Raw genomic sequence first — 14,834 nt, 5'->3', positions numbered from 1 at the left:
TTTAAATCACACTACATGATCCATCATTAGGATGCAAGAGAACAAAAGGATGCCAACTATATCTCTACAAAAGGATATTGTTTCTCATCAACTATATCCTTTTCCCCTAGCTCTAAAATATTGTTTACACTCCTTAAATTTTTCATGCATAATCATTTAGGGTATCCATTTTTACTTCCTTTGATTTGGCACTTTGTGGAAGTTAATAACTAAGTTAAAGTTACCAATTTGAAACAAAGTACTAGCCACACTATTATCTCTCTCTATTTTCCTTTATTAGTGACATTTTTGTAAACTTATCTAATTCAAACAAGTTGCTGATAATAACTTTTGGAGATAGACAAATTGTTGGAGGTAATGACAATTTATAAAATAAACCAATAACTTCTTGGTCTTAGTAATTTAGGTGATTTGTGGTTGATATGTAATTAGAGTTTACAACATTAACTTGCAAATTGACTCGAGTTACATTTTTCCTCGATCTAGGAAGTATTGTGTGATTATGCTTCTTAACCATTGAAAATGTGAAACTAGTTAATTAAAATTTATAGAACTTGTAACTATTTAATATAAGGTTGGGATTAGAAATCAAAGTTTAAATTGAATATGTACTGAAAAAGAAATTAGAAATAATGTAAGCTAGAAGATAGAAGTAGTATGAGATGGAAGCTAGAAGGATCAAATGTAGGTTGATAATGGAATTAGTCCTTAAAATGACTAAGTCTCCCCATCCACTTCTCAATGTTAGATTGCTTTTATTAATATTGTCAAATGCCTAAAAATGTCTTCTTACAATATTCAAGCTTCAACCCTACACAAAAAATTTAACAATCTCTCTCACTTCTACATTTTAGTTTTTGTATAATACCCACTTATAATTCTTCTCCTCCAAAGATTCCTACACTTCTCAAATCATCACCAAAAATATTCACAACTTACCTCTTTTATACAATTTTTATTCATCCATAATATTTTTAATATTCTACATCTCTCTGTTTTACAAAAAAAAATCTCTATAAACTATAAATGTTTAGAAATAATTTTATACGATTCAAAATAAACCCAAAATCTTATCTTTATCATTTAAAAATTTATTAAGAGTTCAAATTAAGCTACAAGCCCTACTTTCCGGAGATTATTCCAACTAGCTTTAAAAGTAACTATTCCCTGGCCCCTTTTGGTTGCAAGAATTGTTGAATGCGGCATTCAACTATTCTGGAATAAGTTCTCTTCTAGAATTCACAGATTTTGAAAATAAGTCTTGGAATATCATTTGGAGTTGTTTGGTTGTTCTAGAAGAAGAATCGGTAGATGACTATTTTGTGTTTTCCATGTTTGGTCACACAAATAAAAATAGGAATTAGAATAAGTTTTTTCAAAAATCTTAATATGAATTTATAAAAAATATTTTTTTGTTAATTTTTTAAAAGTCAAATTAATTTAGTATCCTCTTCATTATAAATTGACTTTATCAGTAAGAAAGGTGTATAACACCCTTTTAAATTCATTGAATTTAAATCTAGTTATTTTCAAATTATATTCAATATTGTCTATAATTGTTTCCATTGTAAGCGTGATTTTTAAATATATATATTTATTGTTAAAAGAGTCAAAAGTTAAAAATTTTAATTATATATATTTGACAACTTTTTTAAAATTTTAATTACAAATATACAAAATAAAGAAATACAAGATTTATACAATCATATAAAATAAGAAATAAATTTAAACTATAGAGATGACATTAATTCTGCTACATGATTGGTTGATTTAATTACAAAATTACACTGAATAGAGGAACTAATTATAAGTTACGCTAATCTGAATAGATAACCACAGAGTATATTCAAATTTTATTTTAATGGAGCATTAGTTGAAAGGAATGCGATACACGGATATGGATAATTTACAACACAAAGAGAAAATGCTACAACATAACAAATTTGATCAGATTCAAAACTTTTAAAAGTTCTCACACTGTTCTAAATCTTCCATTTCCAGATTTTCCCATTCTCCTGCCATTTTTCCTTCTAATGATTTTCAGCGAAGTCTACAACTCAGAGAAAATAACAGTTCTTCGTTAAATGAGCAGGAATTATACTGCTGAGCGTATTATTTGAAAGGTCGAGAACCACCAAATACTGAAGATGCTGACCAATATTCTCCAGCAATCATGTAACACACAAAAAACCTCCATGCGTCTCTGCTCATCAACACGGGAAGAAAGGTGAATGCTCGACAGCGATGAAATGAAAAAAATCCCCGAACTGCTTCGAGCTGCAAAAGAAGCAAAAATCACGGACCTGACAAGAAATTGAATCGAGCTTATAAAATATAGAATAAGTATAGCTTAGTTTTTATTGAATCCCGCTCTGCCCAATTTGAGGTCAAATGAAGAGAGTCGAATTCTAATTCTGATTTGATGGATTGCAAACAAATCTGATATTGGTGAATGCATGAATTGGGAATTTCTTATTTCACCCGAATTCAGAACGATTTGTTTGAGTTAAAAAGATTGGTGGTTCAAATTGCTGCCTCTCTTTAGCCGATAGGCTACTTATCTGGGGTTTCTCCGCCGGGAAGTGTCCTGTTCAGCCCGGCGAATGGTTCAATCCGTACAAATTTTGGTGGGCAAAATAAATAGAGGTTATAAATTTTTTATCCTATGAGATTTCTACAGCACGACGAAGCTAGTTACAAAGACCGCCCGACGTGTAAAGGAGGGGGGCCACGGAGCTGTTTAATACCACCGTCATGCGCTCCACCATGATGGACAGCATTTAGCAGTCTCAGCAAACTGTTAAGACACAGAGCTGCTTGTATTGTATAAGATGGTGGTGGCATCGTAGGCAACATAGTGTCTCAAATGAGGACAGATTTTCATGTCTCGCAACGATGTCTTGGAGTAGCCATGTTATTTTTGGGGTTCTGATCTCTCTTTCTACACTATAATCATCGATGTCAAGGATTTGGGCACTGACAAATACTACAGCATGGGAGAAGAGGTCGGGCAGAGGGTAAGCGAAAAATAGCAGGGGCTTGGTGGCTTGCCAGCTGGGTGTGGGGGTTTCTGTGTTCGCTAACAAGTTTTCAGGCATATACATGGTCATATGCGAAACTGCGCAGGAGGCCCAGAACTGCAGATCCATTGATGATTGGCAATGTTTTGAGGGTGGGAGGAATGTTGACCACACCAAAAGAGGGCAGAAAGATTGTTTATGCGTGGCTTGAAATGCCCTTCAGAGCCCCCTGCCCGGCCAGTAGGGGCAAACCCTGGCCCCCTGAGATCGATTCGTTTTTGGTATATTATGTCAAGGAGATGCCCAAAAATATCATCATCGTCTGATTCTTCTTCTTGCGCGCTTTGCTCCCTGAACAAAAGTAGGGCTTTTGAAGCGATATTTATCATACTTGGTGGAATGTGGAGTATTGTGAGACAGAGCCCTACTGTACTAGTATAATGCCAACAAGAGAATCCACAATGTAAGAAAACATAATTTGGCTCACAGACTAGCCATATTATTTTTTATTCATTTTCCAAAATTGAACAGTTCAAAGACTCTTTTACTCTGCAAATTAATGGTTATTGTTTTTTTGTCTCCAGCAACAACATACACTGAGATCGTCTTCTGTGAGCCTGGCTGTTTGAAATACTTCACAAATGCAAAGGCCTTGAAAGAACATCTGCGGCAGGTCCAAAATCTCATCTGTTGTGAAGTGTGTGGGAGTCAGCAGTTGAAAAAACAAATTAAGAGACATATGCGAATTCATGAAAATCAAACCTGTGTGAAGAGTATAGAATGCCCTTACTAAAGATGTCTGTACAGCTATTCTACGGTATATTATGTAACATATGTGATGTGCATGTTAGGTCTTCTTTTCTCGATTTTATTCATTGTATTACACTGTGCTTTAGCAGATTCTGACAAAATTTACTATTGTAGAAATCTAATCTTCGTCAGCACATCAGATCAGTACACCTTAAATTGAAACCATTCGAGTGTCAATTTAGAGAGTGTGGAATGGCTTTTGCTCATAAGTGTGCCAGGGATAAACATGAAAAGGCTCGGGCGCATTGCTATGTCCAAGTGAGATTCATCCTCACAGTTTTCAGTTCAAATCTTGAATTTTCATTAGAAAAAATGTATTGCTTGGTACTATATGACATATGGTCTCAATTCAATTCTATTTTTAACAGGGAAATTTTATAGAGGAGGATGCAGCCTTCCAATCATGACCCCGTGGTGTCTTAAGAGAAAAGCATTTACAATTGACTCCATCTTTAGGAAGACAGTTGCAGGTCCAGATCAAAGCAGTGTTTTCGAAAATGGATTGCCTTTCATGGATTGGTTAATGTTAGACAATATTGAACGGATCTTCTTCTAGACAGGAACATCCAAAGAGGGAAGGGCAATGATTTGAAACTGTCAGTTTATTTAATAGAGCAGAAGTTTCGAAAAGACTTTAAGAAAATGGGTATTCCTATTGCATTATTGATTACTCAGAGGTGGAGGGGTGTTACGTTAATTGCTCCTGTAATCCAAAGCTCCACTTAACTATATTAATGAGAATCAAAACTGTCTAATGGTTGTCGTTTGTTGAACATTAGTTGTGCAAATCTGGAATTATAAATACACCACATTCAGAAATCCTTGGAAGAATTACAAGTGTTATGGTAACTATAATGCTGGATCATCTTCTATTGTTAGTGACCGCAAGTTATGATTCACTAGAAAGTAGATGGTAAATGCATATTTAGCATCTTCTGTAGTTGGTGAGTGATCATTATCTGTGGTGTAGTCTTTTGTAAAGGTCCATTTCTATCATCAGTCATGTGACTGAGGGTCAAACAATAATTATTTTTATTATGTAATATACATTGTACGGCCAGCAACCTTGCCGTGAATATGATAGCAGGATGGCTTGATTCTTGTTTCATTTGGTATTACATACTAAAACTATAGTTCATCACTTCTGTATGACTCTGTGGGAAAATGTTTTAAGTTCAGTTTTGAAGGTGAAGATTGGTAGCTTAGAGAGGCTTTGAGTACCAATACATACTGAATTTGGTGGTAAATTGATATATGGGGATTTGCGTTGACTTAGTTGGAAGGTAATTTTTTGTGGCACGGCCAGCAACCTTGCTGTGAATTTGATAGCGGGGGATGCCATGATTCTATATAAAACCATAGTTCATCACTTCTGTGTGACTGGGAAAATGCTTGAGTTCAGTTTTGAAGGTGGAGTTTGGAAGCTTAGAGAGGCTTTGAATATCAATGCGTGCTAAATTTGGTTGTAAATGATATCTGGGGATTTCTGTTTCTGTTGACTCAGTTGGAAAGGAATTAATTGTGGCATTTGTTTTTGTAACCAGTTACTGTTAAAATAATAAAATCAAATAATTACGCTTTTCATCATATCTCAATAAATTTCCCTTGTAAGCGGTTGCTGCTAGAATTAATTTTATTTCCTTATATTCTAGCTAATCTAAATTGGAACTTAATTATTGTTTCGAAATATATAATACAGTGATTAAGGTTATATTTAGCCTATAGGCTATTATTGGTACGATTGACCACTGGAAACCTGAAGACTCGTGACTATGTGTCTTTTGCACAGGTTGGCCTCTCCTATTGGCATGCTGGTTAAGTTGTAATGGAGCACGATGGAGCAAGATTGTATGGCCCTTGTTCTATTTAAAAATAATAATTATGAACATGTTACAGGTTGAGCAAAAAGCAGGGTGCTCTTTCCTAAATTTTGGTATACCTTATATGTAATGGTATGGATTTATTTATTTGTTTCTCCCTCAATGAGATACATCATGAGGGGACATGGATTCAGAGAAGGGAGAACAGGGAGACAGAGCTTGGAGAAGTCATGGCTACTAGATCAGCCACACCCCTATGCCAAGTGATGCCCTCGGCTACTTGGTGTTACAGTGGTTTCTCTCTCTCTTGGATATATAGTGGGGGAGTTGCACTGTGGAGGAGGGCCATGTTATTCATTGGATTATAATGGACTGGATATGCATAGCAGGGGACATACCAGGCAAGAGACTTACCATGAGAGCCATTGCAATGCAAAGAGGGACAAGCTTCATATAATCCAACTGTATTAACACTAATCAGTTTGGTCTGCAGTGTGGATGCTGCACAGATGGTGGTTTGATTGCACGTCTCTCTCCAAGCATAATAGAAACACCCCTGGATGCTAATGGAATTAATTTCTGAAACTGACATTCTTTGAATTTACAATAGAAGGTATATACGTTACCTTAAACCCCTGAAATTTGCCCACGAAGCCTGCAAGCTGCTTCCAGGACCTAGTATATTTTGTTCTGCTATCTTTAAATTATGTTCAGAATACATGCGAATTGCATCAAGTCCTAATGATTAGCAGAGTCCGAGAGGATTTAATGCCTTCTCTAGTCTAAAATATTACAGCATCACTCATTTAATAGCTAGTCATATTAAGGCAGGCTATCAGTCTTCAGGTAGCTTTTTATATCTTAAACTTCAGAGTAGAGTCACGTGTGCCTCTCACAATACTATGATTAAAACATTGTGCTTATACAAGGGTGAATTGTTTTTTGAGCATACCTTGGGAGACAAATTAAAGATACGGAGAGACCAAATTAGAGTACCAAAATACTTAGTATTTAGGCCTAGGTATTCATATGAACACCTAGAAACAACATCCCCAATAAATTGACAGAGACCTAGCAGCTTCAATGGCAGTTGCAGCTGTAGTTAAATCCTTGTCCAACAAGATGTCCCAGTGCCCATCTCACTTGATAAAGAGTTCCGTAATAGTAAAATTCTACACTCTATTCACATCAAGAGAAGACATGTACATAAAATATACCTTTGTACTATATGTTGTCTTATAGTTAATAAAAAAAAAATTGCTAATTTAAAATAAATAAATTGATAAGTTCATTTATTCATACTTTAATTTTCTTTGCTTAAATGTGAGTCTAGGAAGAGCATTTTTCTTGTTCACTTTTCTTCTTTAGTGGAATGAAAAAAGTATGAATATATATTTTTATGATAGGTGCAAGTGCAACAAATTTTATTGGTTAGCGAACATATAATTCAAATTACCTTTAGAAATATTATATAAAATAGTGTTTGATGTACTAAATCTTTATAACTTAAATTTTCCAAAGATAGCCAAGTGTGTTGATAACTCATAGGTAACTAATGAAAGGCAACATGAATGGGAAAATGTATATATTTATGCACTAAGAGACAATCAATCCATGAAAATTAAAAACTAATGATTCTAAGGTAATTTAATAGTTTTCATAAAAACGAGAACAATCTTTGGCCAAACAATTGGCATAATCTTGGACCTGCGGGTACAAGTGCTAGTCATATGACATGTATTAAAAAGAGAACCCGATAAGTGCATGAGGGTTAAGGATCCCTCCATTTGAAACAGCTGCCAAAGTCAAACCCTGCCCGGTCAACCAAATTTGCCACATGACAATTTCAAATTTGTTGATGAGATGACACTTGTCACCCACGCTAGCACATCAGTGTGATGTCACATGCCACATCAGCATCATTGCGGTTTATACTCTTTCATATGCCACATCAGCATCAATGCGGATTATACTTTTTCATATGCCACATGAGACAACATATGCATTTCATAGCTTTCGATTCAATCACCATTTGATGATGAGAATACTATTTTCTGGTGCCAATTGGCATTTGCTTTTATTATTGGCGTTGGTGTTCTAACAAAGTAACCACCTTTCTGCAAGTGATTGTACTTGGCTTAACAAATTAAACTTCTTCTATGGTGCTTTGCATTTTCTCTCCTGAGATTTGTTTTTTGAACATCTCTTGGATGTTGGCGTAGCTGGCATTTTTTACATGGGACGATCTCAATTTACATGCTTCTTATTAATTGTTCCTTCATCATTGCATTGCATTGGCCAAAGGCCAGCTTTTGCCTATTTAAAAAAGCTGGTTTAAAACGCCCAATCACTATTTAAAATGTTGTTTAATGTGATTTTAAGCTTCTCTGTCTCTCCCAAAGGTACATTTCTTTCATGTCTTCGAGAATTTCTCTCCCCTGCTAATTTCTGGGACTGCAGTTACCCTGCTCCTTGCAATGCAAAGAATTTAGGCAGGGTTTTTGATATCCCATGTTCTTATATTGAGAAATCTTTAAGGTTCATTATTGGAAAACACTATATGGGAAAGAATCCCACTGCCTATGGCACCGAATTAGCTTCTCTTTTCCTCGCGTATGTACAGATTTACTACTTGACCCAGACAAATTTATGGCAATTACTAATGGATTCTTATAGCCAACCTTATCTTCCCTTGAAAAAGAATTGAATGATAACCTTCTTTTATTGCCGGGGGATTACGAATTGGTGGTTTTATGGTTTTATTTGATCTATTGGCTATTGGATTATGTGCTGGGCCTTTCCATGTGATTAGAGGAAGTGTTTTTTGTGAAGTTCATGATGAGACTGTTCAGAAATTTCACTGTCTAATTGACTATGTGGAGGCAAAAACATTTTCAGCTGGTCTTGACCACTTTGTGGGGATTTACAATCTTTCGGACCACTTTATTTGTAGCGATGACTCCAATTCATGTTGCATCCTTGCAATGGTCCCCTCCAAATTGGGGTTCAAGCAATTGGGAGTTTTAATGTTATGTTAGTCTCTTTTGTACGCACTCCAGTCTTTTGCATTGAGTTTGTTCACTGTGATCAAGCTGTATCTAAGTAGGGTTATGTTAGTCAATCCCTTCTCTATGTCACCTTTGGGTTTATAAGTGGTTGTTTGTTCGTCAGCTTGGGCAGTATATTTTGGTTTAGTTGTAGTTGTTTGTTTCTCTGTTTGGGCTTATCTTTTTGCTTCAGCCCACTTCGGATAATGTACATTTCGTTTCCAATAAAATTTTCTGTTGCTCTAGCACTTTTATTTTAAAAAAATACTTCCCTTTTAATATGGTGAAACAAAATTAATACCGATGATGGAACATTGATAAGTTGCATTTACATTTAGTTTGAGTACATTTCATGTGTTAGTCAATATTGTGCAAGAGGTCTTCTTAATCTATATTTGTCAATGAATTTGCTGAAAGATGTTAAAGCTAATAGGTCAGATTTGCGGACAAAATCATTGATCTGCGTAATCCAAAATTGTAAATGGATGTCATAGTTGATAGAAAGATGCATGGGTGAATAAAATAAACGTTCAAGCATACTCTATCATAGTTGAACTTGATACCGTTTAGGTCCAACTTTCAGTGCTATTTTTCATCCATACATTTTTAGCATGCTGCTAGCAATCATTTAATCAAAAGATTTCAAATGCAATAGATCAGAAACTAATTTGGAGGTTTTATTATTTATTTGTTGATCATTGGACTGTTTTGGATTGTCACAACAATGTAATCTACCAATGATATTTATTAGCCATAATGGTCCATCATGGATATAGTTCAAAGTTGTCATGACAGTGCAAAATTCTGTGTGAGTGTATAGATCGTTTGCAAAGATTTCCTCCAGAGAAAAAGTGTGACTAGATTTCATAAGTGAAGTTAAAAATATATCTCAACACTTTCTGCACGGTGGAGAGACTTCTTATATGCCAGTACACATAATATGAATAATGCAATATCAATTTGATAGAAGCTGCCATAAATAGATGAAAGCCTCTCCAAGTTTTTCCACCTCTCCCATCATGACCAATTCTCTTTCCACTTCATATGAGGGATTTGCACTTATTCTGACCTCTGTTGTGTCACAATCTGAAAGGATTGAAATCCCTGTCCTGTCCAAGACTAAAGGCAATCGGAATATCGTCATGCGCCCTTCTCTCAGCCGGTGCATTCCACTTATTGTCAACATTCCAGTTCTGCTAGTTGCCAACTCCTCTTGCGAAGAGAATGCTGAAGGGGATGCACCTATTTGATATTTCTTTGTTGTGTGCCATCTGGAACCTTGTGAGAAAAGAGCTATCCATAACCATATACCCTTCTCAACCTCCATGGAAGATATTTCTTCCTTATCACCCTCTAATGACAATACCATATTTGGAGATTTACAATTTACAACGAAGCATACCAGAATTCCATGGGCATTGAAGTTGATATTCTGGTCACCATCCAGGTCAGACACAGAGAGATTGGGACATGCACAAATTTCAAGCAAGCCCGCGATTGAGACTGCCCTTGTACATATTACAATTTCATGTGGCCATCTCTGAAAATTCCACGCACAATGTTCAGTCAGTGCATAATCAATTTCAAAAATAATTAGAATTCTAAATGTTTATAAACTATTATTACCTTCATGCTTTGAATGCAACCTTCAACACCTGATCGGCAGATTGCTGTGAGTTTCAACATCCTCAGTCTTTCCATGCATTCCAAACTTTCTATGCCTGCCTCTTCCCACATCGTTTCTGCTGTCAGCTCCTCCAAAGCTCTGCAATGTTCCAAACCTTGTATCTTCTTAACTCTGTAGCAACCCTTGAGCTCAAATACCCTGAGAGAAGTTAATTGCACAAAACTGGGAAGCACATCCAACTCAGGGCACCCAGTTATCATCAGCCACTGAAGGTTTAGTAGACCACCAACACCACTTATACTCCTCACCATTTTACAATTCGACAATCTTATGTTCTTCACTGTACTCGGTAGAACCTCTATCTCCGTTAGATGTTCATTGTACTCAATGGAGATAGTCTCGAGGGCTGGACAACAGTTCTCAACGATGGAAATCTTGGATAGTTCTGTTTTAACCAACTGTATAACCTTAAGACTGCAGAGAGAAGAAGCAAACGATGCTGCATGGAGATCAAATTGACAAATTGGGCATCCAAATATTGAAAGTCTTTGAAGATTATTCAGTTGCATAACTGATTCCGATAAAGATTTGACTCCTGAATTTGCTATCTCTAAAGACTGTAAGAGACTGAGATGCCCGAGAGAGTCTGGTATACATTGCAGCTTCGGACATTTCTCAATCACAAGACTAGTCAAGGAGGACAAGTCCCCCAAAGATGTTGGTAAACAAGTGAGCAAGTCACTCCCAATCATCATCACTTGCAACTTGCTCAGCTGACTGATGTTCATTGGTATCTCTCTTAACCTGCACATACCACCTAAATGGAGATTTGTCAAGGATGCCTGATTTGTGAAATGGCGAGGCATCTCTTCCAATTGCTTGCAGTCAGAAAGGTTCAAATACTCGAGCTTTCTTATGTTTTCTAGAATGTCCGATGCTAAGGTGAGTTTAGAACATCCCTGTAAGTTGAGGTGTTGCAAGAGTGTGAGCTCCTTAAAAGAGACTGGCAATCTCGTCAAATTCTCACAGTAGGACAAATCAAGATGTCTGAGATTTCTCAAATGGCCACAATTTTTGGGAAGTGATGAGAGCAATTGACAACCAGATAGTTCCAGGTGCTCCAATGATTGGAGAAGGCAAAATTCTTTGGGCAGACTCCTAATCTGGTTCCCCAATATGTTTCTCAACATTATTATTTTCAAATTCTTCAGACATCCTATTGACTTTGGAAATCTACGGAAATTATAACATTCAGAAATAACCAATTCTCTTAACTGCACAGGAGCCTGCAAGAAAACCAATCAAGTAGGTGGGGTTTTCACAGTGTTAGATTACGTGATATGTGAATGAAATTGACTTCAAATTAAAGAGTTGAATTCCAATAAAACATTATATTTAAAAACATGTAAGCATAAAAAAGACTTTTGAGCAGTCGAAAAAAAAACTTACATCACTATCAGCCATCCACAGTTCTTCTAGCTGATTGTTTGAAAACAGGTTTTCATAGAACTCTAACACCCTCAAATTTTTCATTGAACCCAGTGAATCCAGATTCTTCCTCTTGATGCCAAACCAGCGAAGCCATATCAGATCTTCAGATATATCAGCAATCACTTGATTGTAATAATTTCCTCTAACATGTAAAATTTTCATTCCAATTAAAGAGGGTGTGAGATTATAATATCCTCTGTTTGTGTTAAATCTGATCTTCCTGCCCCGGTAATATAGAGGAAACCCCTCTACTTGCCCTCTGGATCCAATTGTTGTGGTCATTATTCCTCGAATGCCAATTCTCTTTAAATACAAAAATGGATAAATTATTGTAACACTAAATTTATTAAAGACAAGAATTAAACAAGGACAAATAGACAAAGAAGACAGTAATTTGTTTTTACCTGTACTTCATTTTCAACATTAATTATCTGCTGAGTAGACCAGATACGGTAGGGTGATTGACAATTAGCAATTTCTCTTCCTAAATCTCTCAAATGGTCATGCATTCTTATGCAGTTACCATCACCAAGTTCAATTAAACACTTATTAACAAGTCTTCTACAATTATGCAAACCATTCTACCCTGATCCATCCCAAGCAGCAATGGCTAAATCTTTTCTCTGTCCAATGAAAAAACATGCAGTATCTAAGAATATCTGCTTCTCTTCATCATCTAGAGCATCATAACTTATTTTCAGTCTATCTCTGATATCTTTATGCAGTATCCGAGAGATCTTACAGTATTCATCTTTCCAATAATCTTTGCTGGATTTGCCATATAATTGTGCTCCAAAAATCTTCAAAGACAAGGGCAATCCATTGCAAGCATGTAGAAAATCTTCAACCAAATCTTCAAATTGTTGGAGTGGAGAAGGCTTCAGGAAAGCATGCCAACAAAATAGCTGCTTGGCATGATGTGGATCTAATAATTTCATTTTGTAAATAGATGAGATACCCCAACGTTGAAGAACTTCAAGTTCTCTTGTGGTAACTAAAATCAAACTACCCGATCCAAGACTGTCCTTATTGGGTACTAAAGCATCTAGTTGATCTTCATTATCCACATCATCTAGAATTATGAGCACCCGAACAGATCTCAAACGGTTGGCAAGAATTCCCTTCCCTTCTTCTACATTATCGATGGATAGACCTCGGAGGCCAAGGTCCTCTAGAAGTTTTTTCTGTTTAATGTGCAATGCACTATTTGAAGCAGCATCTCTAATATCTAACAAAAAACTAGACTTTTCCATAGTTTTGTATTTATTGTTATATAATTGTTTGGCAAAAGTGGTTTTTCCAGAACCACCCATGCCCCAAATTCCCACAATTTGCACAGTGGGATAGCTTTCTGCAGATTGAAGCATTTCCTCTCAAAATCCATGACAGTTTCTTCTAGACCAATCGGATGTTTGGAAACCACAAATGGGTCATTTTTTATTATTTTCAAAACATGACTGACAATATCCTTGAGCAGGCTCCCCTCGTCACTGAACATATAGAACAACAATAAAACAAAACAGAACAAACATTGCTTTTATGTTACATGTCTAATGAAAATTGACTAGAGCAAAAATGCACCACTGTAGAAGATGATAAGGAAAACGTTAAGTGCTCGAGATAAGAGTATTTGGTACTTACTCTTCATTACGAATGATGACACCAACATAATGTGAAACATTGTTGAGTGCGTTCTTCCACTCCTGAAGCTTTTCTGAGGTATACCTGCCCTTCTTTTTGTGTTCTGAAAATGCCTCAGCATATAGTCCTTTTGCATGTCGGATGTCAGAGGGCTCAATATGGTAGAAGACTGGAACAATTTGAGTGCCTGTTTTGAGCATAAATGAAAGCTCTGCCAAACACCATGGGGATTCTGCATAGTTCTTGGAAAATATGGCTATATGAAGTGAAGCACTGTGCATTGCTCCTTGTATTTTTGCAGGTAAGAAATCCCCCAACTCAAGGTCTTCTTTATCAAGAAAAACCCTCAATCCCTTGCCAGTGAGGATTTCATAGAGATGAGTGGCGAGACCCTCCTTGACATCAGGGCCACGATGATTAATAAACACATCGTAGGGCACCTCTCTTTCCATCATTGTGGATCTACCAGAAGTAGAGGGAGATGGTGTAACTTGTTCAAAGGCATGCATAGTGGATGGAGATGGTGTAACTTGTTCAAAAGCACGTGTGGTGGATGGAGATGGTGTGATCCCTTGACAATCATTTCTAACCCTAGTACGAGAGGTAGAGATTGAAGGCGCAGAATGGGATTGACTTGAACAAAGAGAAAGTAAGCAAGAAAACCAGCTAAAACAGGATGAAAACAGGGTTCCCAACGAGGGTGTAGCAGAAGTAGATGGAGATGAATCAATTCCTTCACATGCATTTGCATGCTCGTTCTCTGGTTCGCATCCAGAGTAACAACTAGAAGTAGAAGTAGATGCCATGGCGGTCGATCCGCACTCTGAGAGGAAGAAACAATAAAAATAGAAAATGGGACTCAATGAAGCCGTGTTGTTGAGGAGGTGAAGTGCTATGTATTTATAAGAGGATGGAGTGCTGAGAAAGATATTAAGTGACCAAAGCGCGGAAGGAATCCTTAAAATTGAGCGCTAAAAGCAGTGAAGAGTTGTACAATCGCCAAAGCGCGGGAGGAATCCGTAAAACCACTATACAAAATTTCAAATCAGTAGAAGTAGCTTGCCTGTGAAGAGCGCGGGAGGAATCCTTTGCGAGCATCACGATCATGGAAGAAGCCATGACACCAGTCTTGATTACTTGAAATGAAATAAAAGCTAAAAAGACTGTTACCGTTTGGCTTTTAACTTTATTCCGTTCTCCGTCGTCGATACGCTTGTTGACACAGGTATGTTTGTCGAGGCCCACATTCAATTTACAAGAATCAGCGTATCCCACAGCACAAATATTGCTCACTTAAAATTATTGAAAATACACAAAGGAAACAGATTGTTCGTATTTTACTTTAGTTCTTTTTCGCATCTGAATTTCTCTATACACA

The 14,834-nt window shown here is 36.5% G+C and overlaps 2 pseudogenes across 2 annotated transcripts; one reads left to right on the top strand and one right to left on the bottom strand.

Annotated features, from left to right (window-relative positions):
- The first annotated feature begins 2,831 nt into the window (after window positions 1-2,831).
- LOC149545194 (DNA damage-repair/toleration protein DRT102 pseudogene) lies at window positions 2,832-3,748 on the top strand (annotated as a pseudogene). The gene is made up of 3 exons (XR_016354229.1): window positions 2,832-2,837; window positions 2,910-3,483; window positions 3,605-3,748. The product of XR_016354229.1 is annotated as a DNA damage-repair/toleration protein DRT102 pseudogene (transcript).
- Window positions 3,749-9,531: 5,783 nt separating this feature from the next.
- On the bottom strand, window positions 9,532-14,343 carry LOC149545193 (uncharacterized; annotated as a pseudogene). The gene is made up of 5 exons (XR_016353541.1): window positions 13,457-14,343; window positions 12,220-13,305; window positions 11,774-12,118; window positions 10,324-11,610; window positions 9,532-10,237 (listed from the first exon to the last, which is right to left on the bottom strand). The product of XR_016353541.1 is annotated as an uncharacterized LOC149545193 (transcript).
- Window positions 14,344-14,834: the final 491 nt, after the last annotated feature.

This window comes from Cupressus sempervirens, chromosome 7, assembly GCF_028749045.1.
Source record: "Cupressus sempervirens isolate cs-2001-9-10 chromosome 7, ASM2874904v1, whole genome shotgun sequence".
Classification (NCBI taxonomy): Eukaryota; Viridiplantae; Streptophyta; class Pinopsida; order Cupressales; family Cupressaceae; genus Cupressus; species Cupressus sempervirens.
This window is presented reverse-complemented; position numbering and strand designations above follow the sequence as displayed.